The sequence below is a fragment of the Oncorhynchus keta genome, chromosome 24 (genome assembly GCF_023373465.1).
Source record: "Oncorhynchus keta strain PuntledgeMale-10-30-2019 chromosome 24, Oket_V2, whole genome shotgun sequence".
Classification (NCBI taxonomy): Eukaryota; Metazoa; Chordata; class Actinopteri; order Salmoniformes; family Salmonidae; genus Oncorhynchus; species Oncorhynchus keta.
This window is the reverse complement of record NC_068444.1, coordinates 30,345,825-30,359,957: the sequence shown is the minus strand read 5'-3', so window position 1 is coordinate 30,359,957 and position 14,133 is coordinate 30,345,825.

The following is a 14,133-nucleotide window of genomic DNA, read 5'->3' as shown; positions in this document are numbered from 1 at the left end:
CAAAGACCCGGCAGTTGGAACCAAAAATCTCTAATTTGGTATCATCAGACCAAAGCTCAGATTTCCACCAGTCTAATGTACATTGCTCATGTTTCTTGGCAAAAGCAAGTGGCTTCTTCTTATTGGTGTCCTTTAGTAGTGGTTTCTTTGCATGAATTTGACCATGAAGGCCTGATTCACACAGTCTCCTCTGAAGAGGTGATGTTGAGATGTGTCTATTACTTGAACTCTGAAGCATTTATTTGAGCTGCAATTTCTGAGGCTGGTAACTCTAATGAACTTGTCCTCTGCATCAGAGATAACTCGGGGTCTTTCTTTCCTGTGGCGGTCCTAATTGAGAGCCAGTTTCATCATAGTGCTTGATGGTTTTTGTGACTGCACTTGAAGAAACTTTCAGTTCTTAATTTTCCATATTGACTGACCTTCATGTCTTCAAGTAATGATGGACTGTCATTTCTCTTTGCTTATTTGAGCTGTTCTTGCCATAATATGGACTTGGTCTTTTACCAAATAGGGCTATCTTCTGTATACCACCCCTACACAACGGATTGGCTCAAAAGCATTAAGGAGGAAAGAAATTCCACAAATGAACTTTTAACAAGGGACACCTGTTAATTGAAATGCATTCCAGGTGACTACCTAATTCATTATTTAACTAGGCTAGTCAGTTAAGAACAAATGATTATTTACAATGACTGCCAAACCCGGAAGATGCTGGGCCAATTGTGCGTCGCCCTATGGGACTCCCAATCACAGCCGGATGTGGTGCAGCCTGGATGAAGCTGGTTGAGAGAATGCCAAGACAGTTCAAAGCTGTCATCATGGCAAAGGGTGGCTACTTTAAAGAATCTAAAATATACTTTGATTTGTTTGACACTTTTTTTGGGTTACTACATAATTCCATATGTGTTATTTCAAATTTTTTCATAGCCTTCACTATTCTACAATGTCTAAAAAATATACTTTTTTTGACTGGAATTAGGTGTTTCCAAACTATAGACTGGTGCTGTAGCCAATTAATACATGTTTGTATGAAAGTGTGAACATGAGTTGGTTAGAGCGTGTATCTGAGTGTATACAAGAGAGACGGGGAGTTTGCAAGCATGTATCAGTGTCTGAGAGTGAGTGTATGTATGAAAGAAAGAAAGAAAGAAAGAAAGAAAGAAAGAAAGAAAGAAAGAAAGAAAGAAAGAAAGAAAGAATGTGTGTATGTCGTACATGCGTAGCGGCAGCAAGGGGCAGAAGAGGGTTCTCTGCCAGGCTGATGACATCCAGGCCGATCAGAGGGTTGAAGTCACGCACCTCCTCCAGCTGGATCCTCTCCAGGTAGAGACTGACCAGCACCCAGCCCTGCCAGAGAGTCCTTAGACATCTACAGGAGAACCACAACACAGAGGGGGAATAGGAGAGGAGAAAAGAGAAAGAGGAGCATAAGAGATTGCAAGGGGGTAAAAAGAGGAAAGTAAGGGAGATATGAGAATAGAAAGTAGAGGAGTGACGGGAAAACCTCCAATCCCCTGCCATCCAGAAACAGATCCTTCAGTGCCCTAGCCAATAGCTGGAAAACATGCGGCCAACTCCAGCTAATGGGATTCCCCGACAGCTGTAATGATCCCAGGTTGCCCGTCTTTGCGAACGCATCACTGGGCACCACCTCGGATAGAGCCGTTCAACTTCTCAGCCCCAGTCAGAATCCCTGGCTACAGCTTGGTGATGGAATTGTTCTCCATGTGAAGGGCCAGCAGGCCAGGTAGCAGCTTGAACCGGAGGCCTCGCAGGCCGAGGAGGCACGTGTTGGGGGAGAAGCCGTGGGGGACTTTGGTGTGGCCGCAGTTCTCAGAGGAGGAGTGGTGTCTCAACCTATGGGGAAAAAGTGGATGAGGGATGTGGGAGAGGAGGATAACATAGAAGAGAGAGGGTTTGGTGAGGTAAATCCAGTTTAAAGCTGGCAAGACCATGTGTTTGAATGCACCTGATGCCAGCTCCTGGATGTTGTTGCCTATCAGATCCAGCTTCACTGTGATCTGATGGGGAATGGATTGATAAGGTTTGAGATTTGTTTGATACATATTTTATTTTCGTCTTGTATTCAATCAGGTTTCTCCTTGAAATGTAATTCAGTTGCTTACTTCATTGTGAGACTGTCAGGTTTTTGTTGATGCAGGTAACAATGAGTGAGATTTGTTCACACACACTCTTTTAGGCACTTGCCACGGTGCACCCAGAGATGGCCAAGAGCAATACCAGCAGAGTCCATAAGGCCGCGTGACAGACCATGGAATACATCTGGAAAATCAAAGGCGATTCATTTGGCTGAGCAGAAATTCTACTAGAACATAAACAAAGTTTACAGCCATTCCACTTGTTGGGGGCCTATTCTATAGCCTACAGGTTTTAGAGTCTCAAATGTCCTGGCCTTGAATCGAATTAATATACTTTCTCATCCCGTCTGTTTTTCGAAGAGTCATTTGAACTATTTGCTTTCTCAAATCTTTGCTGGTATGCGTCGGATTTCGACCAGGCTACATTCCACGACTTAATGATCATCTCGGTGAGTCGCCGTTTCACACCTCCCAGCGTCAAAATTATCCACAGGCATGTTTTTAAATGTGATCCCAACAACTTCAATTACGCATTCGGTTAATTCCGTTAATACATGCGTAGTAACGATACAAATACATATGTTTTCAATAGTCTACATAAGAGAGTTATGTAGGCCTACCTATATGCTGAAGTAGCCTAACTGATTGTAGACTACAACTACTTGAAGGCGTTTATCCACATTTCAATAAATAACTTGTTTTATAAAAAGGAAAAGACAGTTCCATATCTGCCATGGTATTTCAAAGAGAGCTTAAAAAGTGTGTATGTACGCTATTTCATCACACTTGTGAAACGGTTATCACCGTGTAGTCTGAAGGTGCAGTCTGTCTGAAGGTGCAGTCTACCTGAACCAAAACAATACACCACTGCTTATGGAAATGGGTCAATGGGGTTTGGGAAATGACTTGCTCTGCCTGAACCGAGGAAAGTTTCCAGATAAATCCAACCAAAACTATGTAATCTTTGTTTACCAATCGCCTACTTGTTCCTATTTAGCAATTGAAAAACGATGTTTTAACACATTTTTCCAAAGATGTGTCCATCTACAATGATCACAGACGTTGTGAATTTTGAGTTAGAGAAAGAGAGATTTGTAAGCGAGGGGGAGAAATAAGAGACCGCATAATTTCCTAGGGCAAAGCCTGTGTGTGTCAATGTCCCCCCGGGGATCAATCGTTCAGACTGCAGTTGAGCAGGAACGCCGGCTGCGCACAAAGTGTATTCACGCCTGGACACCATTGCCGGACTCATGGCTGCCGATTGTCTCCAGTAAATAAACCAGGAGGATTTTTTTTATTTTTTTTATTCATTTCACCTTTATTTAACCAGGTAGGCAAGTTGAGAACAAGTTCTCATTTACAATTGCGACCTGGCCAAGATAAAGCAAAGCAGTTCGACAGATACAACGACACAGAGTTACACATGGAGTAAAACAAACATACAGTCAATAATACAGTATAAACAAGTCTATATACAATGTGAGCAAATTAGGTGAGAAGGGAGGTAAAGGCAAAAAAGGCCATGGTGGCAAAGTAAATACAATATAGCAAGTAAAACACTGGAATGGTAGTTTTGCAATGGAAGAATGTGCAAAGTAGAAATTAAAATAATGGTGTGCAAAGGAGCAAAATAAATAAATAAATTAAATACAGTTGGGAAAGAGGTAGTTGTTTGGGCTAAATTATAGGTGGGCTATGTACAGGTGCAGTAATCTGTAAGATGCTCTGACAGTTGGTGCTTAAAGCTAGTGAGGGAGATAAGTTTTTCCAGTTTCAGAGATTTTTGTAGTTCGTTCCAGTCATTGGCAGCAGAGAACTGGAAGGAGAGGCGGCCAAATAAATAATTGGTTTTGGGGGTGACTAGAGAGATATACCTGCTGGAGCGTGTGCTACAGGTGGGAGATGCTATGGTGACCAGCGAGCTGAGATAAGGGGGGACTTTACCTAGCAGGGTCTTGTAGATGACATGGAGCCAGTGGGTCTGGCGACGAATATGTAGCGAGGGACAGCCGACGAGCGTACAAGTCGCAGTGGTGGGTGGTATAAGGTGCTTTAGTGACAAAACGGATTGCACTGTGATAGACTGCATCCAATTTGTTGAGTAGGGTATTGGAGGCTATTTTGTAAATGACATTGCCAAAGTCGAGTATTGGTAGGATGGTCAGTTTTACAAGGGTATGTTTGGCAGCATGAGTGAAGGATGCTTTGTTGCGAAATAGGAAGCCAATTCTAGATTTAACTTTGGATTGGAGATGTTTGATATGAGTCTGGAAGGAGAGTTTACAGTCTAGCCAGACACCTAGGTACTTATAGATGTCCACATATTCTAGGTCGGAACCATCCAGGGTGGTGATGCTAGTCGGGCGTGCGGGTGCAGGCAGCGAACGGTTGAAAGCATGCATTTGGTTTTACTAGCGTTTAAGAGCAGTTTGAGGCCACGGAAGGAGTGTTGTATGGCTTTGAAGCTTGTTTGGTTAGATAGCACAGTGTCCAAGGAAGGGCCAGAAGTATACAGAATGGTGTCGTCTGCGTAGAGGTGGATCAGGGAATCTTACAAGGCGACCCATGGGCCTAGAAGTCGAGGGACTGTGTTAAACCAAATACATGGTGATGCAAACATGGATTTTTTTCAAAACCATTTGTGTGAATACTTGTTATAGATCAGTGACCCCTGCATGTCCGGGAACGTTGGCATAACGTTCTGTTCATTTAGAGTTGATCAGTATGGAAACTGATCATCATTCATTCATGGGCATGTCTATAAGTTATCATATTAGTGTTTTTATCTTTGTAAAGTGGTCATATATATTGTTCTAATGGGTGCAAAACAGGATATGCCACTCAGGGCATAGAGAAACCGAAGAGGCAATCAACAAAGATAACTTTTTAGAAATCTTCAATTTCATCTCAAATTATGACTCAGAAATACAAAACAGGCTTAATGAGTTACTTCGCAATGCCACGCTTATGAGCCCCGAAATTCAGAACGAGTTGCTGGAGTGTGCAGCATCATTGTTACTGTGCAGGATACAAGATGGAAGTTCATTCTGCGTTTTCCACGTATGTTGCCATACTAGCAGATGAATATGAAGATCACTCTAAACGAGAACTTAATGCTGTGTACATCCGATACATTCATGCTGGAATGATTGAGCTGTTGGGTTTGTGGAAACTGATTTGTCTCCACAAGGAATTTCTCTGAAAATAGTTTGTGTTGCAACCTTTGGAGTTGGATCACACTGTGTGGATTTTTGTTTCGATGGCGCTTCAGTCATGTCGGAACAGAGGGGTACATGTCCTACTAAAGCAAACATTGAAGCAAGCGGTATATGTGCATTGCAGCACCCACAGTTTAAATTTGGTTCTGTGCACCGCGGCAAAAGTATTGGGAAATGTCAGTATTTTTTTGGGACACTGTAAACCAGCTACACACATTTGAGTGGATCCCACATACATGTTCGATTCATAGAAGTACAGAGTCGCGTCCCGGTTGACCATGTATCGAGAAAGATCCACGGATGTACGTTAGAGTTCAAAATCAGGGTCGGTGAGTAAAGTGCTGTTACTGCTAGATGTAATTTTAGAGGTTCTTGCAGATTTTTCAGAGGCTTGTGGACAAACCAAATTAGAAGCCAATGCCCTCTTCCAACAAATCCAGAACAATACGTTTTTATTCCTGTTAGTCACGTTTAGTAAATTGTTTGACACTAGTGATTTTGCTACGAAGGATTTACAAAGCTCTACATTATCTGTGACGGACTGTGTTAGTTTAATTGAAATCCTCAAAATAAACGTTTCTACTTTCAGAGAACTCATGGGGAGACTTTAATAAAGTTCTCAAGCTAAATGAAGAGATGATGCTTAAGCATTATATTAGTAATTGGGATGTGAGCGCATCACGGCAGTGAAAACTGCCTGTAAAAATGGCAGACAGTGTAGTCACAACTTCATTAGGGAAAACATCCAGCATCAAGAGTGAGGTATGGTACCTTTTTATAGTACTACTTCCCGCCGTGGTATAAATTGTAAGCAATTTTGTAGATGACATCGTCGAGGATCGGTAGGATAGTCAGTTTTACTAGGGTAAGTTTGGCGGCGTGAGTGAAGGAGGCTTTGTTGCGGAATAGAAAGCCGACTCTTGATTTGATTTTCGATTGGAGATGTTTGATATGAGTCTGGAAGGAGAGTTTATAGTCTAGCCAGACACCTAGGTACTTATAGATGTCCACATATTCAAGGTTGGAACCATCCAGGGTGGTGAAGCTGGTCAGGCGTGCGGGTGCAGGCAGCGAACGGTTGAAAAGCATGCATTTGGTTTTACTAGCGTTTAAGAGCAGTTGGCCACGGAAGGCCACGGAAGGAGTGTTGTATGGCATTGAAGCTCGTTTGGAGGTTAGATAGCACAGTGTCCAAGGACCGGCCCGGAAATATATAGAATGGTGTCGTCTGCGTAGAGGTGGATCAGGGAATCGCCCGCAGCAAGAGCAACATCATTGATATATACAGAAAAAAGAGTCGGCCCGAGGATTGAGCCCTGTGGCACCCCCATAGAGACTTCCAGAGGACCGGACAGCATGCCCTCCGATTTGACACATTGAACTCTGTCTGCAAAGTAATTGGTGAACCAGGCAAGGCAGTCATCTGAAAAACCGAGGCGACTGAGTCTGCCGATAAGAATATGGTGATTGACCGAGTCGAAAGCCTTGGCAAGGTCGATGAAGACGGCTGCACAGTACTGTCTTTTATCGATGGCGGTTATGATATCGTTTAGTACCTTGAGCGTGGCTGAAGTGCACCCGTGACCGGCTCGGAAACCAGATTGCACAGCGGAGAAGGTACGGTGGGATTCGAGATGGTCAGTGACCTGTTTGTTGACTTGGCTTTCGAAGACCTTAGATAGGCAGGGCAGGATGGATATAGGTCTGTAACAGTTTGGGTCCAGGGTGTCTCCCCCTTTGAAGAGGGGGATGACTGCAGCAGCTTTCCAGTCCTTGGGGATCTCAGACGATATGAAAGAGAGGTTGAACAGGCTGGTAATAGGGGTTGCGACAATGGCGGCGGATAGTTTCAGAAATAGAGGGTCCAGATTGTCAAGCCCAGCTGATTTGTACGGGTCCAGGTTTTGCAGCTCTTTCAGAACATCTGCTATCTGGATTTGGGTAAAGGAGAACCTGGAGAGGCTTGGGCGAGTAGCTGCGGGGGGGGGGGCGGAGCTGTTGGCCGAGGTTGGAGTAGCCAGGTGGAAGGCATGGCCAGCCGTTGAGAAATGCTTGTTGAAGTTTTCGATAATCATGGATTTATCGGTGGTGACCGTGTTACCTAGCCTCAGTGCAGTGGGCAGCTGGGAGGAGGTGCTCTTGTTCTCCATGGACTTCAGTGTCCCAGAACTTTTTGGAGTTGGAGCTACAGGATGCAAACTTCTGCCTGAAGAAGCTGGCCTTAGCTTTCCTGACTGACTGCGTGTATTGGTTCCTGACTTCCCTGAACAGTTGCATATCGCGGGGACTGTTCGATGCTATTGTAGTCCGCCACAGGATGTTTTTGTGCTGGTCGAGGGCAGCCAGGTCTGGAGTGAACCAAGGGCTATATCTGTTCTTATTTCTGCATTTTTTGAACGGAGCATGCTTATCTAAAATGGTGAGGAAGTTACTTTTAAAGAATGACCAGGCATCCTCAACTGACGGGATGAGGTCAATGTCCTTCCAGGATACCCGGGGCCAGGTCGATTAGAAAGGCCTGCTCACAGAAGTGTTTTAGGGAGCGTTTGACAGTGAGGGGTGGTCGTTTGACTGCGGCTCCGTAGCGGATACAGGCAATGAGGCAGTGATCGCTGAGATCCTGGTTGAAGACAGCGTAGGTGTATTTGGAGCGGCAGTTGGTCAGGATGACGTCTATGAGGGTGCCCTTGTTTACAGATTTAGGGTTGTACCTGGTGGGTTCCTTGATGATTTGTGTGAGATTGAGGGCATCTAGCTTAGATTGTAGGACTGCCGGGGTGTTAAGCATATCCCAGTTTAGGTCACCTAACAGAACAAACTCTGAAGCTAGATGGGGGGCAATCAATTCACAAATGGTGTCCAGGGCACAGCTGGGTGCTGAGGGGGGTCGGTAGCAGGCGGCAACAGTGAGAGACTTATTTCTGGAGAGAGTAATTTTGAAAATTAGTAGTTCGAACTATTTGGGTATGGACCTGGAAAGTATGACATTACTTTGCAGGCTATCTCTGCAGTAGACTGCAACTCCTCCCCCTTTGGCAGTTCTATCTTGACGGAAGATGTTATAGTTGGGTATGGAAATCTCAGAATTTTTGGTGGCCTTCCTGAGCCAGGATTCAGACACGGCAAGGACATCAGGGTTAGCAGAGTGTGCTAAAGCAGTGAGTAAAACAAACTTAGGGAGGCTTCTGATGTTGACATGCATGAAACCAAGGCTTTTTCGATCACAGAAGTCAACAAATGAGGGTGCCTGGGGACATGCAGGGCCTGGGTTTACCTCCACATCACACGCGGAACAGAGGAGGAGTAGTATGAGGGTGCGGCTAAAGGCTATCAAAACTGGTTGCCTAGAGCGTTGGGGACAGAGAATGAAAGGGGCAGATTTCTGGGCATGGTAGAATATATTCAGGGCATAATGCGCAGACAGGGGTATGGTGGGGTGGGGTGCGGGTACAGCGGAGGTAAGCCCAGGCACTGGGTGATGATGAGAGAGGTTGTATCTCTGGACATGCTGGTTGTAATGGGTGAGGTCACCGCATGTGTGGGAGGTGGGACAAAGGAGGTATCAGGGGTATGAAGAGTGGATCTAGGGGCTCCATTGTAAACTAAAACAATGATAACTAACCTGAACAACAGTATACAAGGCATATTGACATTTGAGAGAGACATACAGTTATCACAGGTGTTGAATTGGGAGAGCTAGCTAAAACAGTAGGTGAGACAACAACAGCTAATCAGCTAGCACAACAACAGCAGGTAAAATGGCGTAGGCTAGGCAGGGGGGGTCGGATTAACTACACACAGAGCCTGAGTGCGGCTGGGGCCGACAGATAAAACATAAACAAGCAGAATGGAGTACCGTGATTAATGGACAGTCTTGCACGCATCAGCTATGTGGCCAAGTGATAAGTGTCCAGGGGGGCAGCGGTGGATGGGGCAGGGAAGCTGGACTGGCGAGTGTTATCCAGGTTAAAAAAACAGTTAGCAGTGGCTAACAATGATAAATAGCTTGTAGCTAGTTAGCTGGTTAGCTTCTGGAGGTTCTTGAGTGTGTTCTAAAAATGACAAATAATGGCGATTCCATATCACATTGGGTGAGGCAGGGTACCGGAAGGTATAAACAAATTAAAAATCGAAAAGGGAAAAGTAAATATGGGTCCAGTGAGTGTTTCGGACGCGGCGATTCAGACGGTTAGCAGGCCTGTGCTAACAAGCTAACAGTTAGTAGGCCAGGGCTAAACAAGGTAGCAGTTAGCGGACCGGGGCTAAACCAGCTAGCAGGCCGAATTAGCAAGCAAGGACGTCGCGATGGGGTGAGTCTGTTTATTCCTCTTCATGCGGTGACATCGATAGACCGGTCGAGGGTCCGGATATTGTAGCCCAGGAGTATGCTTCGGTGGTAGCACAGGAGCTCTGGCCGGGCTAGCTTCAAGCTAAGTGGGTGGAAACGCTAGCCAGGAGTAATCATCCGGGGTTGCGGTTAGCTAGATAGCTAGTTGTGAAGAATCCAGCTGAAAATGTTCCGTTTGCGGTGGGAATTCGGGGATAAAAAATAATAGGTCCGTTATGCTCTGGTTAGAGTTGCGTTGTTCGAACTGGCAAGAGCTTTCTGAGCTAAAGGTTAGCTGATGACCGGTTAGCTGAAGACCGCTAGCAATGGTTTGCTGACTGATAGCTGGTAGCTAGCTGGTAGTTAGCTGGCTAGCTTCAGTTGAGGGGTTTCGGATCCAAAGTAGATATAAGTACTTTAGAAGAAAATAGCTACATTGGGTGAGGCGGGTTTCAGGAGAGTATTTAGAAGTTGACGTTTAACAAAATGTTTTAAAAGATATGCGAAGAAAAACATGTTTAAAAAATATAAAAAACGATATATACAAGGGACACGACACGACAAGACGTTCGACTGCTACACCATCTTGGTACACAATATGTAGCTAGATGTAGTAGGCTAACATTAACTAGCTGGCTCATCGTTGCCTATGAAAGGAAGTTAGACTAACGAGCAAGCCAAGTCGGCTCGGACAACAAACTACAAGCGTTTACTGTATAACAGAGTCAAAGACCGTTTCGGAAACATAAAATACAGGAGGACAAGTAGGGTGAGTCAACATGTTTTTTAAAAATACTTTTACACACACACACACACACACACACAGAGAAATCAGTACCATAGCCATGTTTTTGGTATTTTTTTAGTTGCCACTGTATTAGACTAAGTATAAGTGATTTGATGATGTTGAAATGGATATATCAGTCAGCTAACCATTTACAGTAACAGCAGTTAATTAAGTCAATACACTAAATGGTATGCAGAAATAGAGAAATACTACTATCTTGGCACGGTATGGGCAGCTATTAATAGATTCATTAATAGATCATAGATTAATAGAATGAAGTAAGAAGAGTGCACACCTACTTAGTAAAGAATAGGAAGTGTTGGCTGTGCACTTCACCAATAACAGGCATGCCTAATGTAACAAATATCTCTTATGTCACCCCAGCTGAGTTTTTTTGAGTTTGATGTCAGAATGCACTTACTGTTCCAAAATGTGATTGTTACGTACCAGGACAGTTAACCCACGCTGACCTCAAACCAAGGCACACAGCCTATAGATAATTAGCAGGCAATGTTTCAATTTCAAATTATTTTCGAACAGGATTTATTTTCTAGAAGGAGGTATGTTCCACCTCCTCATTTAATTCACATAGACGTAGCCCATTTCAATGTTGCGGACAAATTACACTTGAGGCATTATTACTGAGCTGGAAAACCAAGGAGAGCCCAAGCACAAACTTTTCCTCCCTGGCACATTTTCTGTCTGGTGCCCGCATTGACTTCACTACTAATAACTTTTCAAATTTCAAATTTCAAATTTATTTATATAGCCCTTCGTACATCAGCTGATATCTCAAAGTGCTGTACAGAAACCCAGCCTAAAACCCCAAACAGCAAACAATGCAGGTGTAAAAGCACGGTGGCTAGGAAAAACTCCCTAGAAAGGCCAAAACCTAGGAAGAAACCTAGAGAGGAACCGGGCTATGTGGGGTGGCCAGTCCTCTTCTGGCTGTGCCGGGTAGAGATTATAACAGAACATGACCAAGATGTTCAAATGTTCATAAATGACCAGCATGGTCGAATAATAATAAGGCAGAACAGTTGAAACTGGAGCAGCAGCACAGTCAGGTGGACTGGGGCATTGTGTCAGGTAGTCCTGGGGCACGGTCCTAGGGCTCAGGTCCTCCGAGAGAGAAAGAAAGAGAGAATTAGAGAGAGCATATGTGGGGTGGCCAGTCCTCTTCTGGCTGTGCCGGGTGGAGATTATAACAGAACGTGGCCAAGATGTTCAAATGTTCATAAATGACCAGCATGGTTGAATAATAGTAAGGCAGAACAGTTGAAACTGGAGCAGGAGCATGGCCAGGTGGACTGGGGACAGCAAGGAGTCCTCATGTCAGGTAGTCCTGGGACATGGTCCTAGGGCCCAGGCCAGTTGAAACTGGAGCAGCAGCATGGCCAGGTGGACTGGGGACAGCAAGGAGTCATCATGTCAGGTAGTCCTGGGGCATGGTCCTAGGGCTCAGGTCCTCCGAGAGAGAGAAAGAAAGAGAGAAGGAGAGAATTAGAGAACGCACACTTAGATTCACACAGGACACCGAATAGGACAGGAGAAGTACTCCAGATATAACAAACTGACCCTAGCCCCCCGACACATAAACTACTGCAGCATAAATACTGGAGGCTGAGACAGGAGGGGTCAGGAGACACTGTGGCCCCATCCGAGGACACCCCGGACAGGGCCAAACAGGAAGGATATAACCCCACCCACTTTGCCAAAGCACAGCCCCCACACCACTAGAGGGATATCTTCAACCACCAACTTACCATCCTGAGACAAGGCCGAGTATAGCCCACAAAGATCTCCGCCACGGTACAACCCAAGGGGGGCAACCCAGACAGGCCGACCACAACAGTGAATCAACCCACCCAGGTGACGCACCCCCAGGGACGGCACGAGAGAGCCCCAGCAAGCCAGTGACTCAGCCCCGTAACAGGGTTAGAGGCAGAGAATCCCAGTGGAAAGAGGGGAACCGGCCAGGCAGAGACAGCAAGGGCGGTTCGTTGCTCCAGAGCCTTTCCGTTCACCTTCCCACTCCTGGGCCAGACTACACTCAATCATATGACCCACTGAAGAGATGAGTCTTCAGTAAAGACTTAAAGGTTGAGACCGAGTTTGCGTCTCTGACATGGGTAGGCAGACCGTTCCATAAAAATGGAGCTCTATAGGAGAAAGCCCTGCCTCCAGCTGTTTGCTTAGAAATTCTAGGGACAATTAGGAGGCCTGCGTCTTGTGACCGTAGCGTACGTGTAGGTATGTACGGCAGGACCAAATCAGAGAGGTAGGTAGGAGCAAGCCCATGTAATGCTTTGTAGGTTAGCAGTAAAACCTTGAAATCAGCCCTTGCTTTGACAGGAAGCCAGTGTAGAGAGGCTAGCACTGGAGTAATATGATCAAATTTTTTGGTTCTAGTCAGGATTCTAGCAGCCGTATTTAGCACTAACTGAAGTTTATTTAGTGCTTTATCCGGGTAGCCGGAAAATAGAGCATTGCAGTAGTCTAACCTAGAAGTGACAAAAGCATGGATTAATTTTTCTGCATCATTTTTGGACAGAAAGTTTCTGATTTTTGCAATGTTACGTAGATGGAAAAAAGCTGTCCTCGAAATGGTCTTGATATGTTCTTCAAAAGAGAGATCAGGGTCCAGAGTAACGCCGAGGTCCTTCACAGTTTTATTTGAGACGACTGTACAACCATTAAGATTAATTGTCAGATTCAACAGAAGATCTCTTTGTTTCTTGGGACCTAGAACAAGAATCTCTGTTTTGTCCGAGTTTAATAGTAGAAAGTTTGCAGCCATCCACTTCCTTATGTCTGAAACACATGCTTCTAGCGAGGGCAATTTTGGGGCTTCACCATGTTTCATTGAAATGTACAGCTGTGTGTCATCCGCATAGCAGTGAAAGTTTACATTATGTTTTCGAATAACATCCCCAAGAGGTAAAATATATAGTGAAAACAATAGTGGTCCTAAAACAGAACCTTGAGAAACACCGAAATGTACAGTTGATTTGTCAGAGGACAAACCATTCACAGAGACAAACTGATATCTTTCCGACAGATAAGACCTAAACCAGGCCAGAACATGTCCGTGTAGACCAATTTGGGTTTCCAATCTCTCCAAAAGAATGTGGTGATCGATGGTATCAAAAGCAGCACTAAGGTCTAGGAGCACGAGGACAGATGCAGAGCCTCGGTCCGATGCCATTAAAATGTCATTTACCACCTTCACAAGTGCCGTCTCAGTGCTATGATGGGGTCTAAAACCAGACTGAAGCATTTCGTATACATTGTTTGTCTTCAGGAAGGCAGTGAGTTGCTGCGCAACAGCCTTCTCTAAAATCTTTGAGAGGAATGGAAGATTCGATATAGGCCGATAGTTTTTATATTTTCTGGGTCAAGGTTTGGCTTTTTCAAGAGAGGCTTTATTACTGCCACTTTTAGTGAGTTTGGTACACATCCAGTGGATAGAGAGCCGTTTATTATGTTCAACATAGGAGGGCCAAGCACAGGAAGCAGCTCTTTCAGTAGTTTAGTTGGAATAGGGTCCAGTATACAGCTTGAAGGTTTAGAGGCCATGATTATTTTCATCATTGTGTCAAGAGATATAGTACTAAAACACTTGAGCGTCTCTCTTGATCCTAGGTCCTGGCAGAGTTGTGCAGACTCAGGACAACTGAGGTTTGGAGGAATACGCAG